The sequence below is a fragment of the Chiloscyllium punctatum genome, chromosome 36, assembly GCF_047496795.1.
Source record: "Chiloscyllium punctatum isolate Juve2018m chromosome 36, sChiPun1.3, whole genome shotgun sequence".
Taxonomy (NCBI): domain Eukaryota; kingdom Metazoa; phylum Chordata; class Chondrichthyes; order Orectolobiformes; family Hemiscylliidae; genus Chiloscyllium; species Chiloscyllium punctatum.
In genome coordinates this window covers 63,683,683-63,703,845 of record NC_092774.1, presented here as the reverse complement: position 1 = coordinate 63,703,845, position 20,163 = coordinate 63,683,683, and the positions used below count along the sequence as shown (strand labels likewise).

At 44.8% G+C, this 20,163-nt stretch overlaps 1 protein-coding gene across 1 annotated transcript in view; it reads left to right on the top strand.

Moving 5' to 3' along the window:
• The window catches only part of LOC140460594 (uncharacterized), a 75,651-nt gene that overhangs the window by 49,831 nt on the left and 5,657 nt on the right, over nt 1–20,163 (top strand). The gene's annotated exons all lie outside the window — the stretch shown is intronic.

Below are 20,163 nucleotides of genomic sequence, written 5' to 3'. Positions count from 1 at the left end.
AGGAAGGGTTTGGAGGGATATGGGTCAGGTGCTGGCAAGTGGGACTAGATTGGATTAGGATATCTGCTCCGCATGGACAGGTTCGAGTGAAGGGTCTTTTTCTAAGTTATACATCTATGACTCTATTTGATTACAGATGCTGCTCCTCTCTCTGAATGAAGATTGAGCGTCACTCCAGACTGTAACTTTCTTCCTGTGGCCAACATCTGAGTACAATACTCTCTTTTATCAACCACGTTTTCAATTTTTTTTCATTCTGGGGTTCAATTGTTGACTTGCAGCAACTGAATGGAAAGGGAGTGAATCCAGGGAGGGGACAGACTGTGTCTCGATTGACAATGTAGACAGTCAGAAGGCTGGAAGAAGACAGCAAGCCAGGCAGCATCAGGAGGTGGAGAAGTCTACGTTTCAAGTGTTTCTTCAGGAAGGGGGATCGGTGTAGGACAAGATGCAGATAAAGGGGTGCCGGGAGCAAGGTGTTGAAGTGGGAATTGGTGAAGACAGAGGGTACAACCTGATGGTCGATGGGAGGAAGGAATCTGGTTGGTGGCAGGGAAGAGTGAATAGGAGGGGCAGAGGCCGTGAAGGGAGTTGGGGGATGGAGAACTCCATGTGGAAGATGAGGTGTTGTGGATTGGATCGTTGTGGCAATGAAGGAGGCCAAAGCTGGTCATGTCAGAAAGGGAGAGGGAAGAGGAATTAAAATGGGTGGTGACTGGGACATCTGGTCAGCCTCTGCAGACCCTCTTGCCCTTCCTTGTTTTCGCAAAATGCAACCCCTGGCTTTTATCCACACCTCTCTTATGCACATACTCTCTGACACATACACATCCCCAATACTCCCCCTCGCACAGGGTGATACTCCATAACACTCACTTCACCAAGCAAGCACACATGCAAAAACACACTCATGCACAAACTCACATGGAGACACCTGTGCTGCCCTGCATAGTTTGCAGAAATCTCTCTTCTCTTCAGAGAATCCCCACAGTGTGGAAGCAGGTTACTCGACCCAACGAGTCCACCCGACCCTCCAGAAAGTAACTTCCCTACCCCCATTTCTCTCCATTCATCCCTGACTAATGCACCTTACCTGGACATCCCTGGGCACTATGGGTAATTTGAGCATGGCCAATCCACCCTAACCTGGACAAAGTTAAAAATCACATAACACCAAGCTATTTGGAAGCACTGGCTTTCGGCACGAAACTCTTTCATCAAGTGGTTGTGAAGAATAAGATCATAAGGGTCAGAATTTATGGAAAAACATTTCAGTGGCAGGACACTGTAATGATATATTGAACAAACCTGGATTGTTAAGTCTTTCATCTTTTCAAATGGGTTGCAGGCATCATTAATATGTAAATATCCAACTTTCTGTAAGGCACTTCTCAACATAACTTAAGGTTTTGTAACAAAAGATGACATCTCAGACAATGCATTAAATGTGAGGTCAGAGTCCAAACCTTGAATCAAACTGATTCTATTTCCAAAGTCAAATTTACAAAATATTATATGTATTGACTGCCTGCAAATTGTGCATTTTTAAGCAAAATAGGATGTATCTGCAAATAAAAATTCACCCCCATGGACTTCTGTGTGTATGCGCGCATGACAGAAAGAAAGTCTACTTACGTGCAGTACATGTCTATCTCTATTTGATAAGATGCTTCATTTCTGGTGAAAATATTGTCAATCATAGCTGGGTACTAACAGTTAGATGTAAGGGAGAGAGGATCCTCAAGTTGGGCACAATCAGAATCCTGGGAGAGCCCTATTTCTGGTTTGCTTCCTAATGAACAGACATTAAGCACTAGCACCTATTTATTTCTCATGTTGTTGTTTCATTTTTTCTTGTCTGATTCCCTGCTATGACTATACTTTTGTGCCTGGTTGGTTGAGAGACTGGGAGATTGTGCATTGGACTTTGATTGACTTACTGAATAATTTATTGTTCCAGAAGGTGTAAAAAAAAGGGGGTGGGGGTAAAAGCTTCAGCAGAAATCCAGTAGAGCTGAGAACAGATTGACATCTTATTCTGTGGGAACAGTGAAATCAGAGGACAGAGAAATGAGGACATGAAATCAGAGCAAACACCAGACTACCCTGTGGTCAGTGCTTTGATTAGCCATGGCAACCCTCTACCTTTACCGAGCTTCCCATTTGACTACCCCCTCGATATTCAGGATCCAATCCTTGTCATCCTGAAGCCATGTTTCTGTGAGGAGCCTCAGATCATAATTATTCTCTTCAATGTGTGCAGACAATTCATTTACTTTTGTTACAGTGCAGCACACATGTTGAAACACCACTTTTTGTTTCCATTTTTGTGATCATTCAGAATCCAGTTTTGATTGCTGGTATATTTACTCTCCTTGTCCCTTTCTATCATTCTCAGATGTTAATTTCCCACATCAATACATTGCTCACCAGTCTTGATTTGGATTGACCAGGGTAAATTGCCCATCATGTCCAGGGATGTGCAGGTTAGCTGGGTTAGTCATGGGAAAGGCAGGGTTATAGTTTCATAGTAATACAAGCAGGAGTAAGCCATTTGGCCCATCCAGCCTGATCCGCCATTCATTAAGATAATGGTAAAACTATCTATCATCTCAGCTCCTCCTCCCTGCATTATCCAACTATTCTTAATTAACCTACCATGTAAAAACCTAACCAACTGTGTCTTCAATATACTTAATGAGGCTGTCTCTACTGCTTCCTTGGGCAGAGAATTCCATAGATTGACTACTATCCAGGAAAAATAGTTCCTCCTCATCTCTGTCCAAAATCCAGTCCTGCAAATTATGTGGCCTAGTCTCATCCACCAGCAGAAATGTCTGGATAGTGTAGGGTTTCATCCCTACAGTGCAATGAATTCCCAGTTTCCACCAAAGTCCCCTACATAACTGGATATTAAATCTACCGACATCTAGGTGGATAGACTGGGACTTTTCTCACTGCAGCACAGGAGGTTGAGAGGTAACCTTAGAGATTTATAAAATCATGAGGGGGGTAGATGAGGTGAATGGTGGGTGTCATTCCCCACATGTGGGGATTTTAAGAATGGAGAGCAAACTTTGAAGGTGAGAGGAGAAAGATTTTAAAAAGACTTGAGGGGCAGCATTTTTTTAAAAAAGAGAGTGGTTTGTGTGTGGAATGAACATCCCGACACAGTAGTGGATGCAGGTAAAGTAACAACATTTAAAAGACATTTGGATAAGTACATGAATAGGAAAGGTTCAGAGGGATATGGGCCAAACACAGGCAGGTGTGACTAGTTCAGTTTGAGAACATAGTCAGCATGGATTAGTTGGACTGAAGGGTCTGTTTCTATGCTATATGACTCTATAACTGTTCTGTACTGGTCTTAAAAGCCATTTTCTCACCTTCCCCCATAAACATCCTCCTCTTTGTAGTTCAAAAATCAGATGAACTCCACCTTGAATATATTCAATAATTCCCTAACTGTATGCAGGCATCCCCACTTCTGAACTCAATTCCACTTGCGAATATACCACTTGCATTGCTCGCTGCACCTAACAACTGGCATTGACTGTTGTGGAAGGACGCTGAGGCCCCTTTGTACATCCACACGTCATCCTGATGAAGGGCCCGTGCCCGAAACGTCAACTCTCCTGCTCGTCGAATGTTGACTGAGCATTTCCAGCACTACACTTTTCGACTCTGATCTCCAGCATCTGCTGTCCTCACTTTCTCCATATCCCAATATATCACCATTTAAACAATGCACCTCTTTTCTGCATTTTTTTAACACCGCAAAGGCTCTAACTTCACATTGGGGTATTGTATTTGCCATGTGTTTGCCAATTGTAGTCTTCGGGGGACAGAGGGTAAACATGGGGAATGGTTCGCCGAGAGTCACAGCTGGGTCTGCAGAGGCCGACCTGACCTCCCAATCAACACCCATTTTAATTCCCCTTCCCACTCCCTTTCTGACATGACCATCTTAGGCCGCCTCCATTGCCACAACAAACCAAACTACAAATTGGAGGAACACCACCACATCTTCCACCTGGGCAGCCTACAGCCTGGAGGACTCAACAATGAGTTCTCCAATTTCAAATAACCTCCTTCCCCACTCCTCAAATCCCTTCCCAGGCTCATCCCCACCCCTCCCTGCCACCAACCAGATTCCTTCCTCCCAGTGACCAGTTTGTACTCTCTACCTGTCTCCACCTATCCCCAATTCACCACGCTGCTCCCAGCACACCCTTGTTCTGCAGCTCTCCCAACACCCACCCCCAGTCCTGAACAAGGGTGACACCCAAAGCAAGGAACATGCGCAATGCTTGTTGACACAGAGGAACGTATGCAATATGCTCAGTGGCGATGCTGGTATTATTGACAGATTTTGAAGTGTCCAAATGCCAATAGGAGAAAAAAAAGTAGAACTTTCTTATGTCTTTTCCCTAGTGTAGGGAGTGAAGGTCTGCACTACAGGGCCTCGGTTCAGGGTGAGAGCAGAAAGATATAAAAGGTATCTCAGGGGCAACGTTTCCATGCAGAGGGTGGTTCGTGAATGGGATGAGCTGCCCGAGGAAGTGGTGGAGGCTGCTACAGTTAAAGCCCTTAAAAGGTCTCTGGATGGGTCTACGTACAGGAAGGGTTTAGAGGCAGATGAGCCAAGTGCTGGCAAGTGGGACTGGATTAATTTAGGATATCTGGTTGGCATGGACGGGTTGGCCCGAAGGGTCTGTTTCCGTGCTGTACATCTCTACCATTCTAAATAATAAAATGTATACTTTGATAAATTACAAACTATATCCATGTTAATAAGGCTTAGTACACCACACACTTCACTAACCATTCTCAACAGGTCCTACCCCTTCAATGACTGAGGAACATCCGCCTCCAGAATGGTCACCGGCTCCTGCCTGCTGTACAGCCGGGCGGTGTGGCCGTGACACAGCAGCTGCACCAGGAAGGCGGCGGTGCCCAGTGACGGGTGTCTGCCCCGGGCCGCCCCTTCCCCGCTCGAGCGACTTCTCCTCCCAACCGCCTTCACCCCCGCGTGACGTCAGCTCAGGGGGATGGGCGGGGCCGGGGGAGCCTCACCGTCACCAAGTAACAGCCACCTCGCGCTACAACTGCTGCTCCCTGAAGCGGGGAATCTGCATTTTAAAAGGGACATGGACATTTAACGGGCTATTTCAGCAAATAGATTGAAATGGACAAGATTACATTTCAAAGGGATGTAGGCACATTCAAAGGGATATCTTAATATGCAAAATGACGCAGTCATATCTAAATGAATCTACATTTCGAAGAGACGCTGCCCTATTTATAAGTAGAAATGACCCTTTAAGAGACAGTCATATCTAAAGGGGTAAATATACATTCTCGAGAGGCAAGATTGCGCTTAGAGGAACACAACACATTTAAAGGGCATAACTACATTTGAAGGGGCATTTTTATATTTAAAAAGACACATTGAAATCTCATAATTAAAAGGACATGGTAATATTTAGAAAGCATGACCATGTTTGAAATAGTGCAGCCACTTTATAAGAAAAGGGATTTGGGTTGGGGCGCGGGGGAAGATTTAATTTTTAAGAAAGTAAGCAAGTTATTACGATTTGGAATGATCTTGTGGGGGGGGGGGGGGGGGGGGTGGCACCAGTAAGTGGCAAACGTTAATACAAAATTCTTGAAAAGAAAATGATTCCAGATATATGCGGATACAGGGAAATAATTCAACAAAAGAGCCATTACAAATGCACAATAAATATTCACAGTGTACCCCTTATTCAACTCATTCAAGAATTTCAAATTGTGTTTGAGGCAATTCAATGGCAAATGGCAACATTTGTTTGTTAATACACTCACCATAAATTGTGAATATGATTTTGATAAATAATCTATGTTTTATCCCAAATGGAACAATTAACTGCAAAGTTACTTTCAACCATTTAATAAAACACTGTATTTTCATATGAAATAAAATTTGCAATCATTTTATAAAATCTTTACAAAGGAAATATATTAAACAAAATAGCTTTCCTGGGTATCAATATTTACAACAGTTAAGCAGCTATTATTTGGCAATCGACCAACCAATTGAAATAATTTCAGAATAAATTAGCTGTTTCATTATTATACATTGAGATATTTTAATTAAAATGTCACAAAGGAAATCTTTAACACAAAGCAAAGTTAGATAAAATACAAAAGTATCTTGCAGAATTCACTTCAAATCATATCTGTTGAATCACAAAAAGATTATGCTCAATGTACAAAATGATGGACAAACATTGTAAAGAATGTATATATCTCAATTATATCTTAAATGAATATTTACTCTGCCTTGGACAACAACAACTGAAAGTTTTTAACAAATTGACAACTACAATAGCAAAGCTTTAGAAAATACACCACTGAGCCAAATCTTGCATAAAAGTTTTTTTCAGGCAATCCTTTAAAGATTTCAGGCTTCTCCACTTCAGTTAGCTGAAGAAGAAAAAAATGCATCTGGTTGGAAACACGAATAGAAAAGAATCAGAGGGATATGGACCAAATGTTGGCAAATGGGTCACTAGATTAATTTAGGATATTTGGTTGTCTGGACTGAAGGGTTTGCTTCTGTGCTCTACAACTCTATGACTCTATTTCAACATAGTCAGAATCAATTTCACAAAACTAGGATTAGGCAATTCATCCTTTACAGCCTGTCTTGGGCTGTGGCCTAACTGCGCACGTTTCGATGCAAGTTTCAGAAAGATTTCAGCAGTTCTTTTCAAAAAGTGAACATATATTCAGAAACATTGTTAAAGTCTGAAAGTATCAATGTAACTATTCTCAATGTTAAAGATCAGCCATTTCAGAAAGTAATTTAAATGTAGAGCTTTTCTAACAATGGGTGTGAAGTCTGTCTGTCCCAATATCGAGTCAGACTGACATTGTTGTTCGAAAAGCTCTGCATTTAAATAACATTGTTGAAGGTAATTTAAAACAAGTTCTGGGATTAATGTACCAAAGAACAGAAGCCCATTCTGAAATATGAAAGTGTTAATCTAAAATTGTTTAGTGAAGGACATCTCCATGACCGTGGACTCCTTTGGCTATAAATTCTGTGATCATGATCTTATTGTCAATGACCACCTGATGAAAGAGCAGCACTCTGAAACGGAGTGATCAGTAAAAATGTCTCATTTGGATCACCCAAGGTTAGAAATGGAAGCATATCTCTTCAAGGTTACAGTTTGATTTGCCCTTTCAACGTTCTTGAAATTTAAGGTGTTCCATTGTAGTGTTCAATTCTGATCCATTAAAATCAGTATCCAGTCTCATCCGAGTGCAGAACCAACTCAACTGACGGAACAAACAAAAACTTTTCAGTTTGCTTTTTAGATGTGACATCTTCTCTCCCTCCCTCTCTGGTGACTCATCAGGACTACCAGAGCTGGAAGTACCACTCTCGAAATACGATTACTGACCTACAGTTTTCTTATGCTGCTGAACATAAGGATTTAAAAGCTGCTAGCCTGATCTCTCACAAAAGCACAAAAACAGACTGCTCACCCCTGTCTGCATCGAGGAGAAATTTCAAGTGGAACAGATCACAAAATAACTGTTACCAGTCCCACAACACGTGTTTCCCATGGACAAAGTTAAAAATTTCACAACACCAGGTTATAAACCAACAGATTTATTTGGAAACACTAACGTTTGGAGCACCGCTCTTTTATCAGGTTGGTTGTGGAGAATGAAATCATGTTCATGGAATTTATAGCCAAAGGAGTCCAGTGTAATGGAGATGTCATATGTTAAACAATTTTAGATTAAATCATTCATCTTTTAGAATGGGTTTCTGCTCTTTTTAGCATGTTAATTCCAGAACTGGTTTTTAATTACCTTCTCAAGAAAGTCATTCAAATGCAGAGCTTTTCTAACAATAGGTGTGAATTCTGTCTGGGTCCCAGTGTTGAGTCAGACAGACATTTTTCTTAGAAATGTTGTGCATTTAAATTACATCCTTGAGAAGGTAGTTTTTAGATTAGGGCGTAGGTTAGGCTGGATTGGCCATGCTAAATTACCCTTATTGTTCAGGATATGCAAGGTAGGGGGGATTAGCTATGAGAAATATGAAGTAAGGGAGTGGGTCTGGGTGGCAATGGTGCTAAATGCCTTCTTAACCATCCAGTCTACCAGTTCTTTGCAGGTTGCATCACTATGTATCTGAACCCTCTTACATCTCTGTTTTAAATATACAAGCCCTGTCCTTCCTCGTTTTAGCAAAATGCAACCCCTTGCTTTTATTCATACCTCTCTCATATACGCACACCCTAACACTCTCACACACTCACAGACTTATACTCCATCACACTCAACCAAGCATGCACTCTCACATACAAACTCTCATGCACACACACACAACTCTATGGAGTGAATTTTTATTGCAGAATTATATTTGCCGATACTTTCAATTTTGCTCACAAAGCACACAATCTACAGTCAGTCAATGCATGTAATATTTTATATATTCCGACTTTAGATTAGATTAGATTAGATTACTTACAGTGTACAGTTAAAAAGAGAACTAGTCTGATTCAAGATTGGGATACTGACAGACTCGAAACTCACAACTTTAATGTATTGTGTGAGCTGAGATGTCACTTTTTTTAAAAATATAAAACCATAAGTCATCTCAAGAACATGACTTAGATGTGTTCTTGGAGTAACATATTAATGAACCAAAACCTGCAACCCATTCTAAAAGATATCAGTTGCATGACACTGTGACCTTTGCTATAAGATCTATGTCTTATGATCCTGCTCCACAGCTACCTGTGGAAGGAGCAGCGCTCCGAAAGCCAGTGCTTCCGAATAAACCTGTTGGACTATAACCTGGTCTTGTGTGATTTTTAACTTTATCCACCCCAATGGTTTCTAGTGAACACAGCCCATACCTCCCAGTAAACTTTACAATGCCAATGAAACAACACAGTACCTGCACTCCGGAAAAATTTATAATTTCTAAGGATACTAGCTACCCATTCACTGCTCCATGTGATACACAACATTGCAAACTTAGTGCAGGAGGCTGAAAGAAACGAACAGCTTCAAAACAAAAAACCTCTTGGAGCTCAAAACTTTGAATGAGAGTCTGAGCCCGCGGTAAGTTCAGGTAATCTTTATTGTGACCCAACTTTGTTAAAGCTTCAGATCCACCAGCAAAAAGGTGTAGAAAAAGTAGCTGCTTTTTAAACAGCTCAAGGTCAAAGCACACATACTCCTCACCCCCCCCCCCCCCTCACCCCTCAACCACCCCCCGCCCCCCACCATCCCACCTCACTTTCTTTACTATTGGTCATCACCGAGTTGTCCCTTTGTAATTGGATCCTTGGTACAGCCGTAACCTGGAGGAGGTATTGCCTCACTCAGCAATTTCAACCCATATCCTGTCTCCTAGTAAGTTTCTCCCTGCTCATCTGCCAGGGGCTGAGTCGGGGGGGGGGGGGGGGGGGGGGGAAAGAGGGGAGGTGCTGGGCAGTATAGTGTTAACCACACAGCTGTGGGTCTGGAGTCACGTGTAGGCTAGACCAGGTAAAGGATGCAGCTGGGTGACTGAATGAATCCTTTCCCACAATGGCAGTTTCCTTCCCGAAAAAGAGCATGCGTGAATCAGATAGGACCCCCACCCTAAAAACGGTTTCATCATCAGATTCTGAACTCCAGATTTCTGACAGAATTCCAATTCCGTGATCTGCCACGGCTGGATTCAAACTCAGGAGTCACCGGAACTGGGTTGATAGTCCAGTCCCTAATGGCATTCAGTTGTTGCTCCTTCAATCACCCTGTGATGGCACGTGAACTCGTTGGTGCCTCCGCAGGTGGGAGGAGCGGGTGAGGGCCTTCCCACACTCTGTGCAGCCGAAGGGCTTCTCCCCAGTGTGGATCCGTTGGTGGGTCTGGAGATTGGAGGAATCGCTGAACCCCTTCCTGCACTCAGGGCAGCTGAAGGGCCACTCCCCTATGTGAACCCTCTGGTGTCTCAGCAGAATGGAGGAATTGCTGAAGGCCTTCCCGCACTCTGTGCAGGGGAATGGCCTCTCCCCCATATGGATCTGCCGGTGGGTCAGCAGAGTGGTGGAATTGCTGAAGGCCTTCCTGCACTCGGGGCAGCTGAAGGGCTTCTCCCCAGTGTGGGGACGCTGGTGCTTCCACAAGTTGCTCACCTGACTAAATCCCTTCCCGCACGTGGGGCAGGTGAACGGCCTCTCCCCTGTGTGGACCCGCTGGTGAGTCAGCAGGTGGGAGGAATTGCTGAAGGGCTTCCCACACTCGGGGCAGCTGTAGGGCCTCTCCCCCGCGTGGACCCGCCAGTGGGTCAGCAGGTCAGAGGAATGTCTGAATGCCTTCTTGCACTCGGAGCAAGAAAACAGCCTCTCACCAGTGTGGAGTCGCTTGTGGGTCTGGAGGTTGAAGGAATTGCTGAAGACCTTCCAGCACTCGGGACACGGAAATAGCCTCTCCCCTGTGTGGACCCACTGGTGAGTCCGCAGGGCAGATGCCTGGGTAAAGCCCCTCCCACACTCAGGGCAGCTGAAGGGCCTCTCTCTGATGTGACTGCGCCGATGAGTCTCCAGGGCAGATGGGACACAGAAGCCTTTCCCGCAGTCACCACACTTCCATGGTTTCTTCAGAGGGCGGGATTCCTCAGATTTCTCCATGGCCGAAGCGTCAGCCACACACAAACGCGTGTGGAGCCCCTTCGCACCGTGATTTCCTCTTTCCAGGCCGTATAGCTGTTACACGCTCCACACTCAGTGCACTGCAACAGTAGGTCTCTCATCCAGTCCCACTGATACAGGAAATGTACTCAAACAGGAACCAAAAAGCTTTGCTCCTTCTCACAGAATCACAGTCAAAACTCATTGTGGTCCTGATGGATTGAGTGACCGTCAGACATTGACACCAAAGTGTGGACTGCTGACTCTGGAGAGTCACTGTCAAAAAGTATGGCACTGGAAAAGCACGGCAGATCAGGCAGCATCCGAGGAGCAGGAGAGTTGACATTACAGTTAATTTTGAAACTTCTGTCTTCAGATCTTCAAATGCTGTAAAAAGAGAATATAAAGCCATCACTGTCAGTTCTGCTTTCTGCAGAACATTCTTTTCTTTTATTATTCCACAAAACTGAAAGCGTCATCCCATTCTCTCTCTCCCCCTCTGTTCTCACTCCACTTTAACTCATTCGCCTGAAGGTGCTGATTCAGGATTTTACAGGTGCAGAAAAGCAAAAACGTCAAGGCTTATCTCTCTGAAACTCCACCTGAAAGTTAATATCTTTCACGTCATTGGCATAATGCTGAGAGAGAGCAGGTCGGATTTGGAAAGCAAAATAAAGTGTGCCAATTCAGGATGAGCCTGCAATGCAGCTTCTTGAGGAACAACCTCAAGAAATGGTTAATGTCCCGGGAAGGAGAGCATAATGAGACTTCAAGGTATTAACACCGACACCAGAAAGAGAGAAACTGAACATACAGACGTGGCAAACGTTAGTGGAAAGCCAGAATCATAGAGATTTTCACACAGAAACAGACACAGGCATTTCAGTCAAACGATTCTGTGCTGACCAGATATCCGAAATTAATCTAGTCACATTTGCCAGCACGTGTTCCCTGGCCCTCTGAACCGTTCGTTTTGATACACCCGTCCAGATGCCTTTTAAATGCTGTAATTGTACCAGCCTCCACTACTTTCTCTGGCAGGTCATTCCGTACACACATTCACACCCGCCCAAACCTTGTGAAAAAGTTGCCTCCTTAGGTCTCTTTTAAATCTCCACGCCCCCTCCCCCTCCGCCCTCACCCTAAACCAATCACCCTCTAGTTCTGGACTCCCCCACCCCAAGGAAAAGACCATGTCTATTTACCCTATCCATGCTCCTTATGATTTTATAAAAGTCTATAAGGTTACCTCTAAGATACAGCCCCACCTTATCCTTCCGTCTTTTTTCACCCAGGCAATTAAGGCACATACCTGAGTTTGCAGAGTCTGCTCCCTCCCTGGATTCACTCCAGTTGCTACCAGTGAACAGATTTTCTCCCTCTTAGATTGAAGAGTTGCCCAGCGAAAGGGTTTTCCTCTGAAACGAGCAGAGCCACTTCCGTGTTGTGACGTCATCGATGGGTCGATGCGGGAAAGGGAGACAGGAAGGGGAGGAGCGAATAGCGGGGAGGGGGCGGAGCGATAGGGCGGAGAGACAATTGGGGTCAGGGGCGGGGCGACTGGGTGGAGCGAGAGGCGGAGTGCGGCCGGGACAGTGGGAGGAGCAAGTGTCGAGCGACGGCCAACGAGGCGGGGCGTGACGAGACGAAGGGGCGGGGCGAACGGCGGCTCTGCACTGCGCCTGCTCCGGATTGACAGGCCACACTGCTCTGCACAGTTTTCAAAAATCTGTTCCCTTCAGAGAATCCGCACAATGTAGAAGCAGGTCACCCGGCCCAATGAGACCACACCGACCCTCCGAAGGGTAACCCACCCACTTCCATTCCCTTTCCTCTCTTGCCCGATATTTACCCCCCGAATAGACCTCACCTGCACATACCTGGGCACTATGAGTCATTTAACATGGCGAATCCACCCTAATCTGCACATCCCTGGACCATGTGGGGCAATTTAGCATGGCCAATCCACCCTCACCCTTCACAGATTAACTACTCTCCGGGAAAAACACCTCCTCCTCATCTCTACCTTAAATCTACTCCCCCTAATTTTATGGCCGAGTTTCATCCACCAGCAGAAACTACAGACAATGCAGGGAGCTGGTGGGCGTGCGTCTGGATGCCATGCTCTTCAGAGGGGTTGAATGGCCGACTTCCACACTGTAGAGATTCAATGATTTATTGCAGTCGTGTTTGCCCCGGATCACAGCGCGCAGAACCTCCCACCTTCCACCAAATCAAAAGACAAGTCCCACTCTGCCCTCTCGTATGTGTGCTATCTGTCTGCTTAATAGTTTCCAGTGAATACGGCCCAAACCCCGTTGCTGTCAGTAAACTTTAAAATGCTCAGGAAACAATGTAATACCTGCGGTACTGAAAACCGTAAGGTTTCTAATGAAAGCAGTGACTGATTCACTCCTTCTAATGTACAGCAGTGGAAATACAATGTTGGAGGCTGAAAGAAATGAGCAGTTTAAAACAAGGACCCACCTAACCCTTCACTCAGCTCCCCACTCAGCACACTATACTTACTGCCGGTAAACCTTAAATCATTTCATCCCCACAGTGCAATGGATTCGACTTTCCACTAAAATTCTGGATGTCCTCATTCACTCAGTTGCTGTCCCACAAATTAAAGATTTCATTGTAACTTGTTCTGTGCAACGAACCAGAATTGATCAGGTACCTCGAAGTGAAGGAGCCATTGCGAAGTCGTGACCATAATACAATAAGCTTCAATCTGCAATTTGAGAGGGAGAGGGTACAATCGGAAGTGACAATATTTCTGTTGAATAAAGGGAACCATGGAGCTATGAGGGAGGAGCTGGCCAAAGTTCAATAGTGCAATACCTTGGCAGGGATGACAGTGGAGGAACAATGGCAGATATTTCTGCATATAATGCAGAAGATGCAGGATCAGTTCATTCCAATAAGGAAGAAAGATCCTAGGAGGAGGCATCGGTGGCCGTGGCTGATGAGGGAAGTTAAGAAACATATAAAGTTAAACGAGAAAAAGTATAACATAGCAAAGATAAGTGGGAAAATGGAGGACTGGGAAGCTTTTAAAGTACAACAGAGGATTACTAAGAAGGAAATACACAGAGAAAAAATGAGGTACGAAGGTAAACTGGCCAAAAATATAAAGGAGGATAGTAAATACCTTTTTAGGTATTTGAAAGGGAAAAAATGGTTAAGACTAATATTGGGCCCTTGAAGACAGAAACTGGGGAATATATTACGGGGAACAAAGAAATGGCGGAAGAATTGATTTGGTACTTCAGATCTATGTTCACTGGGGAAGACACAAGCAATCTCTCTGAAGTAACAGTGGCTGAAGGATCTGAACTTAAGGGAATTTATATTTGCCAGGAATTAGTGTTGGAGAGACTGTTAGGTCTGAAGGTTGATAAGTCCCCTGGGCCTGATGGTCTACATCCCAGGGTACTAAAGAAGGTGGCTCCAGAAATAGTGGATGCGTTGGTGATTATATTCCAGATTTCGATAGATTCGGGATCCGTTCCTGTGGATTGGAGGGTGGCTAATGTTGTACCACTTTTTAAGAAAGGTGGGAGAGAGAAAACAGGAAATTATAGAGCAGTTAGTCTGACCTCAGTGGTGGGAAAGATGCTGGAGTCTATTACTGGGGATGAAATTACAACACATCTGGATAGTAGTAACAGAATAGGTCAGAGTCAGCATGGATTTATGAAGGGGAAGTCATGCTTGACTAATCTTCTGGAATTTTTTGAGGATGTAACTCTGAAGATGGACAAGGGAGATCCAGTAGATGTAGTATACCTGGACTTTCAGAAAGCTTTTGATAAAGTCCCACATAGGAGGTTAGTGAGCAAAATTAGGGCACATGCTATTGGGGGAAAAGTACTAACTTGGATTGAAAGTTAGTTGGTTGGCTGACAGGAAACAAAGAGTAGTGATAAATGGCTCCATTTCAGAATGGCAGGCAGTGAATAGTGGGGTACCGCAGGGATCAGTGCTGGGACCGCAGCTTTACAAGATATATTAAGGATATAGAAGATGGTATTAATAATAACATGAGGAAATTTGCTGATCATACAAAGCTGGGTGGCAGGGTGAATTGTGAGGAGGATGTTAGGAGATTACAGGGTGACCTGAACAGGTCAGGTGAGTGGTCAGATGCATGGCAGATGCAGTTTAATGTGGATAAATGTATGGTTATCCACTTTGGTGGCAAGAACAGGAAGGCAGATTACTACCTAAATGGAATCAATTTAGGTAAAGGAGCAGAACAAAGAGATCTGGGTGTTCTTGCACACCAGTCAATGAAGGCAAGCATGCAGGTACAGCAGGTAGTGAAGAAGGCTAATAGCATGCTGGCCTTCATAACAAGAGGGATTGAATATAGAAGCAAAGAGGTGCTTCTGCAGCTGTACAGGGCCCTGGTGAGACCATACCTGGAGTATTGTGTGCAGTTCTGGTCTCCAAATTTGAGGAAAAACATTCTGGCTATTGAGGGAGTGCAGCGTAGGTTCATGAGGTCAATTCCTTGAATGGCGGAACTACCTTACACTGAGATATTGGAGCGACTGGGCTTGTATACCCTTGAGTTTAGAAGGGATCTGATTGAGATATAAAAGATTATTAAAGGATTGGACACTCTGGAGGCAGGAAACATGTTTCCGCTGATGGGTGAGTGCCGAACCAGAGGACACAGCTTACAAATACGGGGTAGACCATTTAGGACAGAGATGAGGAGAAACTTCTTCACCCAGAGAGTGGTGGCTGTGTGGAATGCTCTGCCCCAGAGGGCAGTGGAGGCCCAGTCTCTGGATTCATTTAAGAAAGAGTTGGATAGAGCTCTCAAGGATAGTGGAATCAAGGTTTATGGAGCTAAGGCAGGAACAGTATACTGATTAAGGATGATCAGCCATGATCATATTGAAAGGTGGTGCAGGCTCGAGGGGCAGAATGGCGTACTCCTGCACCTATTGTCTATTGCTCCCAGTATGGGCAAAACATCTTTGAAAGCTGCTCTGAAAGTGCTCTGACTCTACTGCTTTCAGCAGAGCTGATTAGAGTTATAAAGCATGGAAACAGACCCTTCGGCCCAGCTTGTCATGCCAACCAAATATTCGAAATTAACCTAGTCGCATTTGGCCCATATCCCTCTAAATCCTTCCTATTCATGTACCTATCCAGACGCCTTTTAAATGTTGTCATTATCTGGTAGTTTGTTACACACATGCACCATCCTCTGCACGAAACCTTGCCAGTCACATCCCTTTTAAAACATTCTCCTCTCACCTCAAACATATGCCCTCTAGATTTGGACTCCCCTACCCTGGGGAAAGGTGCTTGGGTATTTACCCTATCCATGCCCCTCATAAACATCTATAAGATCACCCCATAGCCTCCAATTCTCCAGGGAAAATATCCCTGGCCTCTTCAGCATCTCACTATAGGTCACAAGCATGGCAACAGCCTTGTATATCTTCTCCAACCACTTCCAAAGTTTCACAACCTCTTTGCTATAGCAGGGAGACCAGAACTGAACACAGTATTCCAAAAGTGGCCTAAACAATGTCTTATACAGCTGCAAAATGCAGTACCTCTCATTTCTCTAAATTAAACTCCATCTGCCACTCCTCGGCCCATTGGCCCACCTGAACAAATCTAATTTATAATGAAATCTATTTCCTCTCTTATTCCCTCGAAGCTGAAAATCTCCATCCCACATACTCTCTTTCCATTTGCCGAACCTCATCCCTGCTGTACCTCATCCTGAAGGATCTGCTTCATGCTGACTAACAGGCCCACACTCAGGAGAGATCTAATTGAAACACAGAGAATACTGAATGGCCTGGATACAGTGGATGTTGGGAAGATGTTTCCGTTGGTATGGGAGACTCAGACCCGAGGGCACAGCCTCAGAGTAAAGAGAAGGCCTTTTAGAACATAGATGAACATAAAATCCTTCAGCCAGATAGTGGTGAATCTATGGAATTCATTGCCACAGAAGGTTGCAGAGGCTAGGTCACTGAGTATATTTAAGACTGAGACATATGTTCTTGAGTACCAAGCGGATCGAGGGTTATGGGGAGAAAGCAAGAGAATGGGATTGAGAAACCTATGAGCCACAATTGAATGGTATGAGCAGACTTAATGGGCTGAATGGCCTACTCTCTGCTTCTATGTTTTATCGTCTCTTGCTGTCCTGGACACAGAGTGAGAACTGGGAACAGAAGTCGGCCATTTGGTTTTTTGAGCCTGCATAAGCATTGAACAGATCATAACTGGATATGAATCTAACTACATCGAAGTGGATAGGCTGGGAATTTTTCACTGGAACACAGTAGGTTGCGAGGTGACCTTATAGAGGTTTATAAAATCATGAAGGATATAGATGAGGTGAACGGCGGGTCCTCTTTCTCTCGCGTAGTTTCAAGATTAGGGAGCAAAGTTTGACAGTGAGTGGAGAAAGATTTTAAAAAGACATGAGGGGCACCAGTTTGTTTTAAAAAAACACAGAGCGTGGTTTGTGTGTGGAATAAATGTCCAGAGAAAGGATGCAGGTACCGTAACAACGTTTCAAAGAAATTTGGACAAGTACATGTATAGGAAATGTTTGGAGGGATATGGGCCAAACACAGGTAGCTGGGACTAATTTAGTTTGAAAACGTAGTCAGCATGGACTAGTTGGACTGAAACTGTTCTAAAACCATTTCCTTGCCTTCCCCCATAAACATCCACTTATTTGTTGTTCAAAAATCAGACAAACTCAGCCTTGAACACATTCAATGACCCCCAAACTGCAGGAAGACATCCCACTTCTGAACTCAGTTCCTTTTGTTAAAATACCACTTGCCTTGCTGATTGCTTGCTGCCCCTGTCTGACAACTGGTATTGACTGGTTTCAATTACATTCACACATCATTCCTGGTGAAGGGCTCATGCCCAAAACGTCAACTCTCCTACTCCTTGAATGCTGCCTGTCCTGCTGTGCTTTTCCAGTGCCACACTTTTCGACTCTGATCTCCAGCATCTGCAGTCCTCACTTTCTCCACATCCCAATACATCACCATAGAAACAATACACCTCCTTTCTGCTTTTTTTTTTCACAGCAGAGGCTATAATTTTACATTGTGGTACTGCATTTGCCATGTGTTTGCCAATTGTGGATTTCTCTACATCTGGGAGACTTGGAGAACAGCATCGTGCCTGGGCCCGCAGAGGCCGACCGGACCTCCCAGTCACCAGCCATTTTAATTCCCCTTCCCACTCCCTTTCTGACATAACCAGCTTTGGCCGCCTCCCTTACCACAATGAATCAAACTGCAAATTGGAGGAACAACATCTCATCTTCCGCCCAGGCTGCGTAGAGTTGGGAGGACTCAACATTGGGGAACTCAATTTCAAATAAGCTCCCTATCTTTCTAGCTCCTCCTCCTCCCTGCCATCAACCAGATTCCTTCCTCTCATTGATGGGGGCTAGAGGGTGGGGCTGGGGAGAACAGAAAGAGAATGTACGGGGGCTGGGAGAATAGAGAGAATGGATGGGAGCTCGGTGGAGCTGTGGAGAAGAGAGAGAGAGAATGGACGGGGGAGCAGAGGGTGAGGGAGAGGAGAAGGACTTGGGGGGGGAGAGAAAGGCCTGCAGGGCAGAGCGTGGGGGACCCAGAGAATGGGGGGAAGGGTCTGAGAGGGAGAATGTGGGGGTAGAGTGTTGGGGGGGGGGGCAGGAGAGAGAATGGTTGGGTGCAGAATGTAAGGAGAGACAGAGAATGGACGGGGGCAGAGGATGGGTGGAGAGAGAGAATGAGTGGCAAGGAGAGGGTGGGGGCAGTGGAAGAATGGGCAGCAGAGAGTTGGAGAGAGAGAATAGACAGGGAACAGAGAGATGGAGAGCGGAGGGTGAGGGGAGAGAGGGAGGATAGATGGGGTCAGAGGGCGGGGAGAGGGAAATGCACATGGGGCACTGTGGGTGGCAGGGTGGAAATGGACAGGAGGAGCTGTGGATGGACAGGGGGTGCTGGGGGGGGGGGGTAAACGGAAAGGAGGTGCTGTGGGTAGCAAGAAGGGAATAAGTGACCTCAAGGACAATCTTGTTATGCAGAGGGTGGTGTGTGTGTGTGTGTGTGTGTGTGTGTGTGTGTGTGTGTGTGTGTGTGTGTGTGTGTGTGTGTGTGTGTGTGTGTGTGTGTGTGTGTGTGTGCATGTGTAACAAGCTGCCAGGGAAGTGGTGGGGGGGATATGGGCCAATGGCTGGAACTTGGGGCTGGGTCAGCTTGGGACATCTGGTCAGCATGGATGAGTTCAACCAAAGGATCTGTTTCCATGCAGTATGTCTCTAGATATGTATAACTCTATGATTGAAACCAGACCTTTTTACTGATAATCTTCCTGCTGGACTTTTGTAGTGCACCCAGTTTCAGGAGATTTGTGGTGGGTATAAGTGGCACATGTCTCCTATCATGGGAATTCTGGAAAATATAAAAGGGCTGTTAAAAGTACTTCAACTTTGGGAACACTGGGTCTTGTGGAAGCAGGGCATTTGACAAATCTTTTCAGAGAAATTTCCTCCAACTGGTGGACTATAGACAGTTTTCCCAGGGAACATTACACAGATATTAAGAATATTACCTTCTGTAAAACATTTTCCTGAAAAATGCAGAAGAATTCAACTTGCTAATGTGAAACAAATGTTGGAGAGAAAGGAAACTGCCAAGATCAAAAGGCTGATGAATGTCAACATTTATCAGATTGTTTCGAGAACAGAAAAACCTGCACTGGAGACACCCTGAAGAGGGTTGTCTCATACCTATTCCTTCAATTAGTTTTGTATGTCTTAATTGTTAAGTCATATCTAGCACATGGAAAGATGGCTATGGTTTGTGGAGGTCAGTCATCTCGGCTTCAGGACATCTCTGCAGGAGTTCATAGGCCAAACCATCTTCATCAATGACCTTCCTCCATCATAAGTTCAGAAGTGTAGATGTTGCAATAATTGCAGATGTTCAGCACTATAAACAACTCCTCATAAACTGAAGCAGTTCAGTTTGAAATGCTACAAGATCTTAACCATATACAATGGGCTGATGAGTGGCAAGTAACATGAATGCCACGCAAATGTCACACAATGACTCATCCTCAAAAGAGATAATCTGACCACTGACCTGTGATATCAACAATGTTACTGTCACTAAATGCCCCACGATCAACATCCTTGGGGTTTACCATTGATCAGAAACTCAACTAGATGAACCATATATACACAGTGGCTACAAGAACAGGTCAGAGACCAGAAATACTGCAGTGAGTAACTCACCTCCTGACACTCCAAAACGTGTTCCAACTTCGACAAGCCACAAGTCAGCAGTGTAATGGAATACTCCCCACTAGCTTGGATGGGGTTGCAGCTTCAACTGTATTTGAAACGCTTCATACCATCCAGGTCAATGTTGCCTGCTTGAGTGGTACCATATTCCACTGTTCAGAA